Raw genomic sequence first — 13979 nt, 5'->3', positions numbered from 1 at the left:
CACGCCGAGCTCAAAAGGTTCGCCATCACTGACTTACACCTTCATCAAATTGCTCTTTTACTGATTTCTAAACATGCTCCATTTCCCCAACTTTTTCTCCCCCTCAATTCTGCCTGTCAAAATATTACTCATTCTTGCCCCGGCTGGTGTGACTTAGATGGTTGGAGCGTCATTCCGTGGACCAAAGGGTCTCAAGTTCAGTTCTCCGTGGAGGCACATGTCTGGGTCTCAGGTTCAGTCCCCTGACTGGAGCTGTGCGGGAGGCGGAGGTCAATGTTTCTCGCATCAGCATCTCTCTCTCTCTCTCTCTCTCTCTCCCCCTCCCTCCCTCCTCCCTCCCTCACCTGGGGTCTCCAGAGAGCTAACTCCACTGTTCATTGTTTATGGTACTTTTTACACAGATTTAAAAATAATTACCTGCATGTATCTTATTTCTTCTATCGAACTTCAAGCTCCTAGAGACAGGGCCCTGCTGTCAAAATTTTTAAGTGATTTTAGAAAGCTCACGAATACAAAGTCAATATAAAAAAATTGCTTTATTCTATATACTATTACAGAGCAATTGGAGGATGAAATTTAAAATATACTGTTTGCAATACATCAGAAATATCAATACAAAGGAATAAATCTAACAAAATATGTGGTATACCTACTCTGAAAACTATAAAACATTGCTGAGAGAAATTTTTAAAGAAATGGAGACATAACATGTTCATGGATACGAGGACTCAGTGCTAATCTATAGATTAATTTAATCCCTATAAAAATCCAGCAGGGCCCTAGCCAGTTTTGCTCAGTGGATAGAGCATCAGCCTTTGGACTGAAGGGTCTCCGGTTCGATTCCGGCCAAGGGCACATGCCCGGGTTGCAGGCTGGATCCCCAGTGTGGGGCGTGCAGGAGGCAGCTCATCAGTGATTTCTCTCATCATTGATGTTTCTATCTCTCTCTCTCTCCCTCTCTCCCTCCCTCCCTGAAATCAATGAAAAAATATTTTTTAAAAATCCAGCAGGTTTCTTTGAGGAGACAGACAAGCTGATTCTAAAATTTAAGTGGAAATGCAAAGAGTCTGGAATAGCCAAAATAATCTTGAAAAAGAAAAACAAAGGTGGAGGGATTCAACTGTTTCACTTCAGGATGTACTATAAAGTTAAAATAGTCAAGATAGTGTGGTGATAGCAAAAGTGAACACAAGTCGATTAATGAAACAGATTAGAAATTTCAGAAATATACCAACATATATATAGTTAACTGATTTTTTATAAAGTTCCTTTGTCAATACAATGTGGAGGGGAAATTCTATTTAACAAATATGTCTGGAAAAACTTTTTCATATACAATAAATAAACCTCAACCTCTTGCTTATTCTGTACACAAAGATTAATTGGAGAAGGGTCATAGAGGTAAATGTACAATCCACAGCCATAAAGCGTCTATATTAAACCACAGGAAAATATCTTTGTGACCTTGGGGTAGGCAAAGATTTTTTGGTCAGGACACAAAAGCAATGACCATAATTTTTTAAATGGATAAATTAAACTTTATGAAAGTTCTAGTTTTCTGCTATCAAAAGGAACTATTCAGAAAATAAAAACATAAGCCAGAGAATGAGAACATATACCACAGCACATGAAAATATAAATGACTCAATTAAAAATGGCAAATGATTTGAACAGACATTTCACAAAAATGAGATAGAAATGGCCAATAAGCACATGAAAAATTGTTCATCGTTAGTCTTACATGTGACGCCCAAAGCATAAGCAACAAGAAAAAAATAGACAGCTTGGACTTCATCACAATTTAAAAATTTGTGCTTCAGAGGACATTATCAAGAAAGTAAAAAGATAACCCACAGAATGGGAGAAAATGTCTACATATCATATACCTGATAAGAGACATACCTAGAACATCTGAAGAACTCTCACAGCTCAATTGTAAAAAGCCAATAATCCATTAAAAATTGAATACACATTTCTCCAAAGAAGATTCACAAATGGCATATATATATATCTCCGAACAACCAGTCACTATGATGTGCGCTGACCACCAGGGGGTGCATGTGGAACATGTTGGGTGTCGGCCACAGCGGAATGGTGGAGCAGGTGTGTGGGGGTGCCAGAACAAGGCAGGGTGCTGGTCGCTGTCATCAGGGCAAGCCTCTGGTGGTTACTGAAAATTATTTGCTTCCACGCACCGCAGTCCCGCCAGGCGCTTGTCCTGGCGCCGGCCCTGATTGCTCGGTGCCTTCAGTGGGTGCAAGGGGCGGTTGCCGGCCCTGACCACCCCTCAGGGTTTCTCCACCTCCCCCTGCTCCTGAGGGCCGATCAGGGCAGCAGCCGCTGTTTGCACCTGCTGCTGGCACTGGCCCCAATCGCACTGCGCCATCAGCAGGTGTGAGCAGGGCCAGCACTCTCAGCACGGGAGCAGGGCTGGCAGCATACAGGGGACTGGGGGCCATGACGGGAGGGGCTGGGCAGGGGCCCAGAGGATGGGCCAAGACCCACCCCGGTGCCCACTGCAGCCTCACAGCCCACAGTTCCTTTCAAGGTGCAAGAATTCATGCACTGGGCCCCTAGTAAGCACATGAAAGATGCTCAACATTGTTAATCATCAGGGAAATGCAAGTCAAAACCAAAATGAGATACTTCATACTCATTGGGATGGCTTTATTAAAAAAGATAGATAATAACAAGTGTTGGTGAGGATGTGGAGATATTAGAACATTCATCACTGCTGTGGGAATGTGAAATGGTGCAGCCACTTTTGAGAACAATTTGGCAGCACCTCCAAAGGTTAAACATGGAGCTACCATGTGACCCAACAATTCCACTCCCAGGTTTATACTTAAGAGAAATGAAAACATATGTCCACACAAAAACTTGTACACACATATATAGCAGCATTATTTAGAATAGCCAAAAAGCAGAAACAACCAAATGTCCATCAACTGACTAAGGGGTAAATAAGATGTGGCATAATTTTACCAAAGAGTATTATTCAGCAATGAAAAAGAATGAAATGTTGGTACATGCCACAACATAAATGAACCTTGAAAATATAATGCAAAGTGAAGGAAACAGGTCACAGAGAACCACATATTGTATGATTCCATTTATATAAAACTAGAGACCCGGTGCAGAAAATTCATGCAGGGGGGGTTTCCTCAGCTCGGCCTGCACCCTCTTGCAATCCAGGACCATTGGCTCCTAACTGCTCACCTGCCTGCCTGCCTGATCATCCCTAACTACTCGCCTGCCTGCCTGCCTGATCACCCCTAACCACTCGCCTGCCTGCCTGATCATCCCTAACTGCCTCTGCCTCGGCCCCTGCCTTTGTGGCTTCGTCCGGAATGACATCTGGAAGGTTGTTCGGCTGTCTGGTCTAATTAGCATATTACGCTTTTATTATTATAGATGTCCAGAATAGGGAAATCTAAGAAATGGAAGGTAGATTAATGATTGCCTAAGACTTAGAGGGAGTAGTGTGGAAAGTGTAGGGGGTGAAGAGTACAGGGTTTTCTTTTTGGGGTAATGAAAATGTTCTAACATTGATTGTGGCATTGATTGTTCTAACAACGATTGATGCACAATATACTAAAAGCCACTGAATTGTATAATTTAAATGGATAAATTTGTGTGGTCGGACAATTATATCACCATAAAGCTATTAAAACAAAAACTATGAGATACCACTACACACTATACTGACTAATTTTAAAACAACAGAACCACTAAGTGTAGGTAGACATGTAGAACAATTGAAACTCTCCTACATTGTTGGTGGAACATAAGATGGTACAATTACTTTGGAAATAGTTTGGCAGTTTCTTGTAACATGAAACATTCATCTATGCTAAGATCCAGTGATTCTATTCCCAGAAATTGCCTTAAGTGAAATAAAAATGTATGCTCACAAAATGACTTGCCCTAGAAAATTCATTGCAGTGAAGATGTATTTATTATAGCCTCAAATGGGACACATCTCAAAACTTCACCAATAAAAATCAAATAAACAATTGATGGCATAGTCATACAATAGATATTCAGAATCAAAGAGAATGAATTACAAATACACGCACAACACGAGTGATTCTCAAAAAACGTGCTCACCAAGGATGTTAATCACCACAAGTACGTACTCACTGATTCCGTTTGTTTGAAATGCAGTAGCAGGAAAAGCCAATCTGTAATGAGATAAGTCAGAACATGGTTACCTAGGATAGGATGATTTGATTTGGAAAGGGACCTGAGGAAGATTTTAGTGATTGAAATGTTCTATATTTTGTTTTGGATGCTGGTTATCTGACTATATTCAGTTGTCAAGATTCATAAAACTGAACACGTATGATCTGCACTTTTTTTATCTACACATTTTATTGAACGGTAATTGTACCTCAACGTAACTAGAAGGGGTTGGGAACCAGAGTATGAGCCCAGGAAAGGGAGTCCTAACATTTGCTTCATTCATTGCAGTAAGTATTTACTGAGCCCCTACTATAGAGCAGGCACTGATCCGGGAGCGGGGCACGGCTCAATAAGCCCCAGGTTCTCGGAGCTTATATTCTGGTGGGACGGACATGAAAGTAAATAGATATATAAGGTGAAGAGAAGAAAAAAAAAAAGGATAAAGGGATTTAAAGTAAAATGTTCTACTAGATGTAGAAACTGGAGATTCTAGGCGTCAGCTTTGCTCAAGAGGAACCCCAAATCCATTTGTGTGTTTTTTTAACTGCTGCCCACTTGCCCTACAAGCTTGGGGCTTCCGTGTTTGTGCCTAATCATTCTCCTAATAGTTCCCACTTGGCGGGCGTTCTTCTAGCTCCCCTTGGGCCACAAACATGGTAATCAGGACTTGCTCTCCCGCACGCACCACGTTCCAGGGCTGGGCTGAGTGTCCCTCCGGTGGTTTCTAGAGTGTTCCTTACAGCAGGCATCACCAGAGAGGCCTGCCCGGTTTCACATTCCATCCTGACCTCTTCATGGGGTGGGGGTCTTTCTGAGGAATTCTGTGGCCTAGCTCTTATTTCATTTTGCACCTGCGCGCTTACATCGATCTGACCTTGTCTCACAGAGACACCTGACTGGAGGGAGGTCGGTTTGAGCAGTTCTCCACCTCTTCCCACGGCTAAGGAGGAAACCATGTTGATTGTCCTGTCAAAATTTCCTTCTACCTACAGAGAAAACAGGTGACCCAAGCAGGTCACACCAAGACAGGTGAGAGAGAGCTATGCCTCTTGAATGTGGAGGCACTTCTCAGAGCGGCCTCAGCACTCTCCCCCCCCTGGGTGGAGGCCTCTGTTTAATGACCTCACTGCTCGGAGCATGGATTGGGCTTCCCACTCTAAGCACCCCAGCCGCAGTGCAGTGGGCTTCCCAGGACGCCCTGACCTCTCGGAAGGGGAGTCGTCCAGGCGTGGTGGGCGGGGCGGGTGGCCCACTCCCAGAGCTTTCAGATGGAAGCAGGCTTGTGGGGCATTGCTGCTTCTCTCTTTCTCACTTCCTGTGGCTGTGAGTCATTGTGGCCTGTCAAATCATCTGCCATGTCTATTTATTAAGATGTTGCCTTTTATTGACCCTGCCCTGGCCTGGGCAAGGGTTTTGAAATGGATGGGCAGCTCAGTTTCTTAGGTCTCTCTGCTTTCTAGATTCATGCTGAAGGCCCCAGCATCCTGGGTGTTATAATACAGATGCTGCATTGTTTTGTGGCGGACAAAACAATCAACACCCTTTGTAGGTTTTAGTTGTTTTCCCTATGTCACAGTAGGCAAGGGGTGACACAGTAGCCAACCGTGCTCAGAAAATAAGCTGACACTTGGGAGGATGGAAAATAACAAGACTCCGGAGCCTGTTTCTTTCTCTTCCAACTGTAGTCTCTGACTTGCTTTTTCAATGCTCTGATCCTCAGTTTCTCTTCTGTGAAATGGGGACAAGCGGACTTCAGTGATCACCCATTGCTCTCACAGGTGGGAAGTCAACCTATCTGGCTCCAGTACTGGGGGGGGGAGGGGGGGGAAGACGGGGCCCCCTGTGCTAGGCTTTCTGCACGTAAGTGACCTTTTCCCAGGAAATCATGGGATTCTCATGAATGCCCACTTATGACGTACAGGGCCAGCACTGGGCACAGTTTCGGCCCCACTTTTCTCTTTTCCTGACATGTTTGGGAAGAGGGAGCTTGGGGACACATGCCTGGGATTATGGCATGGAAGAGGGAGATGGAGTGATAGCCCAGTGGCGGGGGATGGTCTTTGCATAACATCTACCTCCAAGGTCTGTGACTGTCTCCAGGCAGATGTCAAAAGGAGGGCAGATGTTCACTGCCAGCCCGCTTACTAGTAACATGCCCTCCCTTTTGCCCTCTGGGCTTCCTGCAAGGCAAGGCCAGCAGCAACCATAAGGCTCTGAGCCTGGGGAGGCAAGGCTCACAGAAGGGCCTGCTGGGAGCCTCAGAGATGCTGAGGGACCCAGGACTGTCTCCTGCCCCAGCCGCCCTCCAAACTCTGTCCTTCCTCACCTACTCTTTCCTCATCCTCTTACATTTTAAAATACAGATCTCAGCCAGACTTCGGGTGTCCATAAGTAAAGATAATACATGCCCTCGACCTATAAGGCCCTACCTACCCCATGAGTCACAGAAACAAGGCAGTCTCCTCCCCCATAACTGCAGGTATTGAAGAAAGCACTCTCCAAGCCACTCTCCCTCAGTCCCTTCAGATCCCGAGATTAAAGTGCCACCTTGCTCAAATAAACAAGCATACTGAGACAAGCTGAGATCTACTCAGCCCACATATCTGCCCGTCCACGCTGTCCCAGGCAGGGCAGTGTCAGGGTAAAAGGCCAGAGCTGTACAAACTGTCCTCACAGCCCCACCTCAGGCTTTCCCATGGAACAGAGGGCGGTGTGAACAAGGGACGGAAGCCAGCTCCTAAGTCTGGGCCAGCGCTTGTGCTGTGCCAAGTTAAAGGGGCAGGACCCTCCCTGGCTCTGGGCTCCTCCCTGTCTTATGGTCCAAGCTGAGTCGCAGGCAGGAGAGCTAGTGTGATTGAGCTCCCCTCCTCCTAATCTCCTCCAGAGAGGGGATTAGGCTGGTCTGTTCTTCTGGATCCCACCTGGGCACCGCTGGCTTCTGGAGAAGATAGAGTGGAACGAAGGATGGTGCCCCCACATCTCCATGAGTGAATTGGTTCATTCATTCAGTAACTGTTTATGGCACACACGTGGACCAGGCACACCGGTAAGCGCTAGGGAGGTCCTGACCTTCGGCAGTTCAGCACAGCGATGCTGGATCATGAAACTTACTTAGCACAGAATGCTGTAGACTCCAGAGGAGAGGCATACAGGACCAGCTTCAGAGAGTCAAGGAGGACCTCCTGGAGGAGGTGGCAGTGCTAAATCCCTAGGGGCCATTGAGATGTAGATGTGGAGCAGGGCAGTTGACGAGTTTAGAGGCCCAGAAGGAGGAAAGAGACTCTAAATTGATACGCCGCTGATTAGGGCCCTCCAATATGGCTCTCCTGGACTCCAGGCCAGACAGATGGTGTGACAGGTCTTCTGCCGAGTGACCCTGGTCCAGAAGAAGCCAGTGCACTTGTCCCCCCAGCTCCCTGTGTTCCACACTGTCCAGAGAGCTATGACCTACCTCTCTCTCCAGCCTTTCTCGCCGAGGTGCTCCCCTGTCAAGCAGAGAATATGTGCGTGTGGGGAGGCGGGGTGGGGGGCGGTGTGCACACGTGCACACACTTGCATGTGCTGGTGTATGTCGCAGGGGAGGAGCATCTACCAGGTTATTACTGCCTATATCTCAGACCTGGGTGTATGTCTGCAGGTCAGATAGTGCATGCGACTGGGAACAGTTCATATCTTGGGGCAGAGTATATGGTTGTCAGTCTGGGAGGGTGAGACTTGGAGACAAAATCTCCAAGGGCCAGCTGGAGATTTCTGTGGTGGCTTGACCTCCCACAGGGAATCTTTCTCCAGCCTGGGAAGCCAGCCCCACAACACACCAGAGCGTTCCATCTAGGACGGACATACAGAGAGGACAAGCAGATACAGGCGCAGGGCCTTCAAGAAATAAATGAGCTGAAAGGAACCTCTTTCTTGCCCTGACTGCTTTGGAGCCAAAGTGGGGAGAGGGGAGGGGCTTGCCCCAGCCTTGCCTTTGTGGTCAGAGAGAGATATACCCCATTTGCTTTCTGTAGTTGCTAAGAGTGTCCTGAGGGAGGTCACAACTGGCTTCCAGAAGTTCAAACCAGGGCCTGTTCTCTCGCATCTGTGAAAGGTATCAGACCTTAGCCAATTCCAGCTCTTCACCCCTCAGTCTGTTTCTTTCCTCCCCTCTTTCCTGCCCTACAAGCAGGCCCCTGCCAGAACTCCCCCCTCCCCCCAAGGCAACCTTTTCCCAGTCCTGTAGCCTCCTGCTCAGGGAGGTGCACAGTCAGCCAGCCCACTCACCCCTTGCCTTCCCTTTGCCTGACAGTAACCTCTTCCCCCGCTGATGTCACCCCTGCTTTGCGCTAACACAGCAGCTGAGTGGGGCTCAGCGGGGTTGCAAGGTCCAGAGGGCAGCTGGCTGTGCTCAGAGCCAAGCTTCCTTCTGTGTCCCCCTCCCACTCCCACCCCTTCCCCAACTCCTCGAGCTTTTTCCGGCCAAGTGTCTGCTGTTCTTCCATTTGGTCTCTCTGAGCCAATGTATCCACCTGGGAATTGAGTGTTGACTGGGGCCTCCGAGCGCCCAGGGGAAAGTCAATTAATTCCCTCCCAACTCTGTGGGAGGGAGAATGGAGCCAGAGTTCTGGGCCCACCCCTGGGGAGCTCCCAGATCTCCAAGAGAAACAGGACAAAGCACAATAGCCAACTGAGCAGGGTAGTATCTGATGTCGGCAAAGGGTAAACACACCATATTAAGTAGGGTACAGTTTCTGGGAAGGGAGAGGGGCCCTTTCTTATAGAGGGGCCCCTGGAGTTAGTTAGGGGAAGAGAATGGGTTTGAAACAGACTCGTTAGGAATTTTTTAAATGTCTACGTATGTGCACTTATGTGCTCTGACAATCTATTGACATTTACCCACGTATTTATCCCTCTTTTACAAGGCTCAGGAAAGTTGTACCAGCCTAGGTTACTGGGGTTGGGGGACTGGGGACCATGTGGTGGGGAGGTATCAGGTACATCTGTTAGGTGCGTTGTAGCTACTTCACAGATTTTCTTTGAAGGGCACAGAAATAAACATGTTGAACAGACAGGAGGAAGGAGATTTGCTGGGTCCTGATCCTCCTCTGTCCTCCCACCACCCACCACTGCCCCCATGGCCCCATCCATCCTCCATAAACCCTGGAACCTAGGGTCCTGGCCCCTGGGCAAGTTCCAGTCTGAACGGCCTCTGGGAGTCATCTTCCTGCGACTCCATTCCCCACCTCCACCTTTCTTCTCCACCTCTCCCTGCCCAAGAGAGGAAAGGGAAAATCCCACACTTGCCCTTAGCTTTACCTAAGATGTAAAATAACTATGTCTAAGGTGTAAAGTGATGTCATCATGCGGGATTCCAGGCTGTTTCTCTGCTGTTTCCACACCAGGGGTTGGCTAGGTCCCCTTTTACAGCGCCGGGTTATTTCCTCCTATTTCCCCAGGAGACTGGGTTTGCAATGCTTTCTGGCCCGGACATGCTCTTGCAGAATCCTTGGTTTCCCCATGTCCTTTCAAGCAGCAGCCAAGAGAGCCAACTATATTCATCCCTTCCCTCCCAAGCCTGTCTTCCAGCTGAGAACTGGCCAGGTGGAAAGAGAGATAGCAGTGCCTTCAAAACATGAGGGAAGCCCACAGAGGCTATTGGCCCAGTCAGTCCCTGTCATGCCAGGCACCCAGCAGTCTTCTCCCTTCCCCAGACAAATGCCAACTTCTTCTTCCTGACCCCCAAGAGCTACCAGGCTTTCTGGACCATCTGGCAAATGTGTGGCTGTCCTATCATGTCATAGGCTTTGACTGAGGCCATAACTTGGTGCCAAGGGAGGGTCATCGGAGATAGTGGGATTTTAGTAAAGGGATGGGGCCTGGTGCTGGCTAGCTTCCTTCAGGGTAGGTGGGCCTGTGGGTCAGGGCTGAAGCCACCACCCACCTGATCCCATTATCTCGTTCACATTTCAGGGCTTATAAGCAAGAAGGAGCCAAAAGCAGAGTTATGGAAAAGGTAGGACTTGCTTGGGAAGGTGCAAGTACCTGGGTGCATCCAGACAAGCAGAAACGGAGTCAGATGCAGGGGATGGAGGAACCCATTCTTTGTTCACTGGGAGAGAGCTGGGGAGAGGAGAGTGAAATCAGCACATGAAGGGAGAGGTGGGGATTCAGTTGTCCCCTCAGTGGTGGCGAACACAGGAGGCCCTTGGTAGAGTCTCCTGAAGGCTGATGCTATGAAGTTGTGGAGGCCATAAGAATGGGCCTCATAGGCCTCCCACTACCAGTGGAATAATTGACCAACAGCATTCACCGGGGCCACCCTTCAAGGCGAGCAGCCTGGGATCGTCCCTGTCCTAGGAGCAGCCCAACCAATACTTGAACTTGGCAGGGATACCAAGGTAGGCTTCTTCCTGGGAGACGCAGAATTCCCCTGATGGTTTGTTTTGGTTCCCTGAAGGTCTTGCAAACCTTTCTTAGGCTAACTACACTGCGGAAACCCACCCAACCTTCCTACCCCCTCTCCTTCGATCAGATGTTCATCATGGTCTGACAGTTCTCCCTGCCTTTCTTGGCTCCATGCCTCTTTTCTCTCACAGGTGTTTTCCCCACTAAAACCATTATTCAGTCTTGGTGTCTGCTTCTCAGAGGACGCATACTAACATAGAAGACAGCCAGGTATATCTCCAGAATAATAACTACCCACAGCTTAAGACCTGTTAGCAGGGCCAGACATGAACCGTTAAAAATTTTTTTTAAATATGTTTTTATTGATTTCAGATAGAGGAAGGGAGAGGGGGAGAGAGAGAGAAACACCAATAAGAGAGAATCATTGATCGGCTGTCTCCTGCATGCCCCTTAGTGGGGATCAAGCCTGCAACCGTGACCTCTTGGTTCATGGGTCTATGCTCAACCACCTACTCATACCAGCAGGGTGACATGAATCTTTAGAGTTACCCAGAAGAAAATAATAAGTAACAGGAAGGAACTGGGAATAAAAAAAATGGCCCCTAGGTTGGGGATCCTCTGAACACACAGGCCCTCAAACTGGTTCATCTGCTTTTTCACTGACAGACAGGACATGGGTCTTGCTGCCACCTAGTGGCCATTATGGGAAAAGCAACCTAGGCTGCCATTCGGTTCTGTGATTCTGCTCGAAGGTGCGAGTGGAGAATTTGTTCCCGTGTTTGGGGTCTTCTCTCTCTCTCATTTACAGCATATATTATAGGAATTGATTCCAAACTTTACATCCAAAGCGTTTCTCCTTAAAATCAGCACCATCATTGCATATATCTGCGAATATACTAAAAACCATTGAATTGTACACTTTGATTGGTTAAATTGTATGGTATGTGAACTATCTATCTATATACAAGCCTAAGTGACCATTTGACCAGTCGACCGGTCGACCAGTCGCTATGACACGTACTTACCACCAGGGGGCAGATGCTCAACACACAGAATCAGGCTCCCTCCTGTCAGGATCTGGCCTGTGGCGATAGGGCTAAAACTGGCTATCTGACACCCCCCGAGGGGTCCTGCATTGTGAGAGGGTGCAGGCCAGGCTGAGGGACCCCACTGGTGCACAAATCTGTGTACCAGGGCTCTAGTATCTTAATAAAGCTGTTTTTAAAAATCAGCACCAAAAGAGAAATTGGAATGAAATGACACTTTTAGAACATGAAGATGAGAATGGTTAGTTTTAGTTTCATGGGACGTCCCCAAAAGATATGTAAGAAGGTCATATGTTGGGTGTTCAATAAATAATAAATTACTTGTGCAGTTACATGGAGCCACTTCTTTCATTTCCTCACTACACCCCTTTAACCTCTACACCCCCAGTTCTCCAAATCAAGCATCTATACCCTTCTCACTTTCCAAGGTCACCTGAAAGATTCTAGTCTAAACATCCAAAGGCTTTTATGAGAACTCTTGACCTTTTAGCACCATTTGATACTGTCAATTGCCACCCCCTTCTTAAAATACTCCTCTGATTTTGTGTCTTGAAAATCCTTGGTTCTCCTCTGATTATGACTCATTCTCTCCCTTTCTGGCTCTTTCTTCCCCAAACTCCTTAAGCTCATTTCTGTCTTTATTTAACCCTTTGACAATCTCAACTGTTTCTGTGACTCTAATAAACACATGATCCCCACCTCATTCTCCCCAGCCTTCATTACGCTCTCAAGCTCTAACTCATCTGAATGTCCTATTAACACTTTAGACTCCAAAATACCTAAATCTGAATTTATCACCTTCCTGCTGAAACCTGCTCCTTTTTATCCTTCTCCCCCACCTCCTTTCAATAGCATCACTATCCTTCCAGTCATCCAGGTTTGAGACCTTAGACCAGTGATGGTGAACCTTTTGAGCTCGGCGTGTCAGCATTTTGAAAAACCCTAACTTAACTCTGGTGCCATGTCACATATAGAATTTTTTTGATATTTGCAACCATAGTAAAACAAAGATGTATATTTTTGATATTTATTTTATATATGTAAATGCCATTTAACAAGTTGTCCCAGAGGCTCCTTACACTATCTTCATATTTTTGGATTCTTTTTGCTTTTTTGGTTGGGTATTTTTTGTTTCTTCGTATTTCAAATCTTTGACTTGCTTCTTGGGATCCTCTTGTCTGCTGTTGGATCTCTGTATATTATTCTTTATTTCAGTCAGTGTATGCTTAATTTCTAGTTGGTCTTTTTTCATATCCTGCAGGGTCTCACTAAATTTATCGGCAGTTTCCAGAAAATTCTTGAAAAACCTTATAAACGTGGTTTTGAACTCTATATCCAGTCGTTTGCTTTCCTCCATTTCTGTCATTTGTGACCTGTTTCTTTGTCTCCACATTTTTTATGCTTCCCTGTGTTGGTAGAGTGGTTTTGTGTGCTAGGTGTCCTATAGGGCCCAATGGCTCAGCCTCCCCAGTTACCTGAGGTGGACACTCTTGGTGCACCCCCTTGTGGGCTTTGTGCACAGTCTTGTTGTAGTTATGCCTTGATTGTTGTTGGTATCACTGGGAGGAATTGACCTCCAGGCCAATTGGCTGTGAGAATCAGCTGTGTCTGCAGTGGGAGAACTTCTGTGCTGGAGACACCCCTCCGGGGCAAGACTTGCTTCAATGGGGCTTTGGTGCTCACTGAGTCTGCCCCCTGAGTGTGTCCCTTATGGATCTGAGGAGTTGTAATCTGGATGGTCCCACTCTAACCACTGCATACACTGGCTCTTGGATCTAAGGAGGTGCTAATTTAGCCTCTGCCTGAGGTTACCCAGCAGGAGCTACGAAGAGATCTGCAGATTCCCCTTCCTTTTTTGGAGTTTGGAGGTGCCCAGATGAGGCCCAGCTGTGAAGCAATGCAAGCTGCTGTGGGGCCTTGGGCCTTCTCTTGGAAGTTCTGGGTCTGTCTGGCCCAGCTGCAATTTGTTAGGCAATTTTCAGGTTGCAAAGGGCCAGGGCATTCATATGCAAAAGCCTCTGCTGCAGCCTGGGTGGGGCGGGGTCTCAAGGAATCAACAGGGTGGAGCAAGCAGCTATGGCTGATCCTCAGCTCTGCCCTAAGGGGCCGCGCATCTCAGTGTCCTGATAATTGCTGCAAGCACCTCTGAGGTAAAGCTGTCCTCAAGTTCCGAGTTCTGCCTGCTGCCAGACAGTCCAGTTTCTCCCCATTTGAGTCCTGGGTCCCCAAAGACTTCCTGGAACCGGAGTTCAGAGCAGTCGGGAGCTTGTGACTCCCTCCTGATTCAAAAAGACAGCCGTGCCCTCAGGTGCCAGCCCCTTTCCGCGCATGCTTGAGCCTCCGTACCTCTGCACTTTACTTCCA

At 47.4% G+C, this 13979-nt stretch overlaps 1 protein-coding gene across 1 annotated transcript in view; it reads right to left on the bottom strand.

Moving 5' to 3' along the window:
- Window positions 1–13979, bottom strand: part of LOC132214241 (histone lysine acetyltransferase CREBBP-like) — a 390706-nt gene that overhangs the window by 100932 nt on the left and 275795 nt on the right. The gene's annotated exons all lie outside the window — the stretch shown is intronic.

This window comes from Myotis daubentonii, chromosome 13 (genome assembly GCF_963259705.1).
Source record: "Myotis daubentonii chromosome 13, mMyoDau2.1, whole genome shotgun sequence".
NCBI lineage: Eukaryota > Metazoa > Chordata > Mammalia > Chiroptera > Vespertilionidae > Myotis > Myotis daubentonii.
The sequence above is the reverse complement of the archived record's forward strand: the minus strand, read 5'-3'. Positions and strand labels throughout refer to the sequence as shown.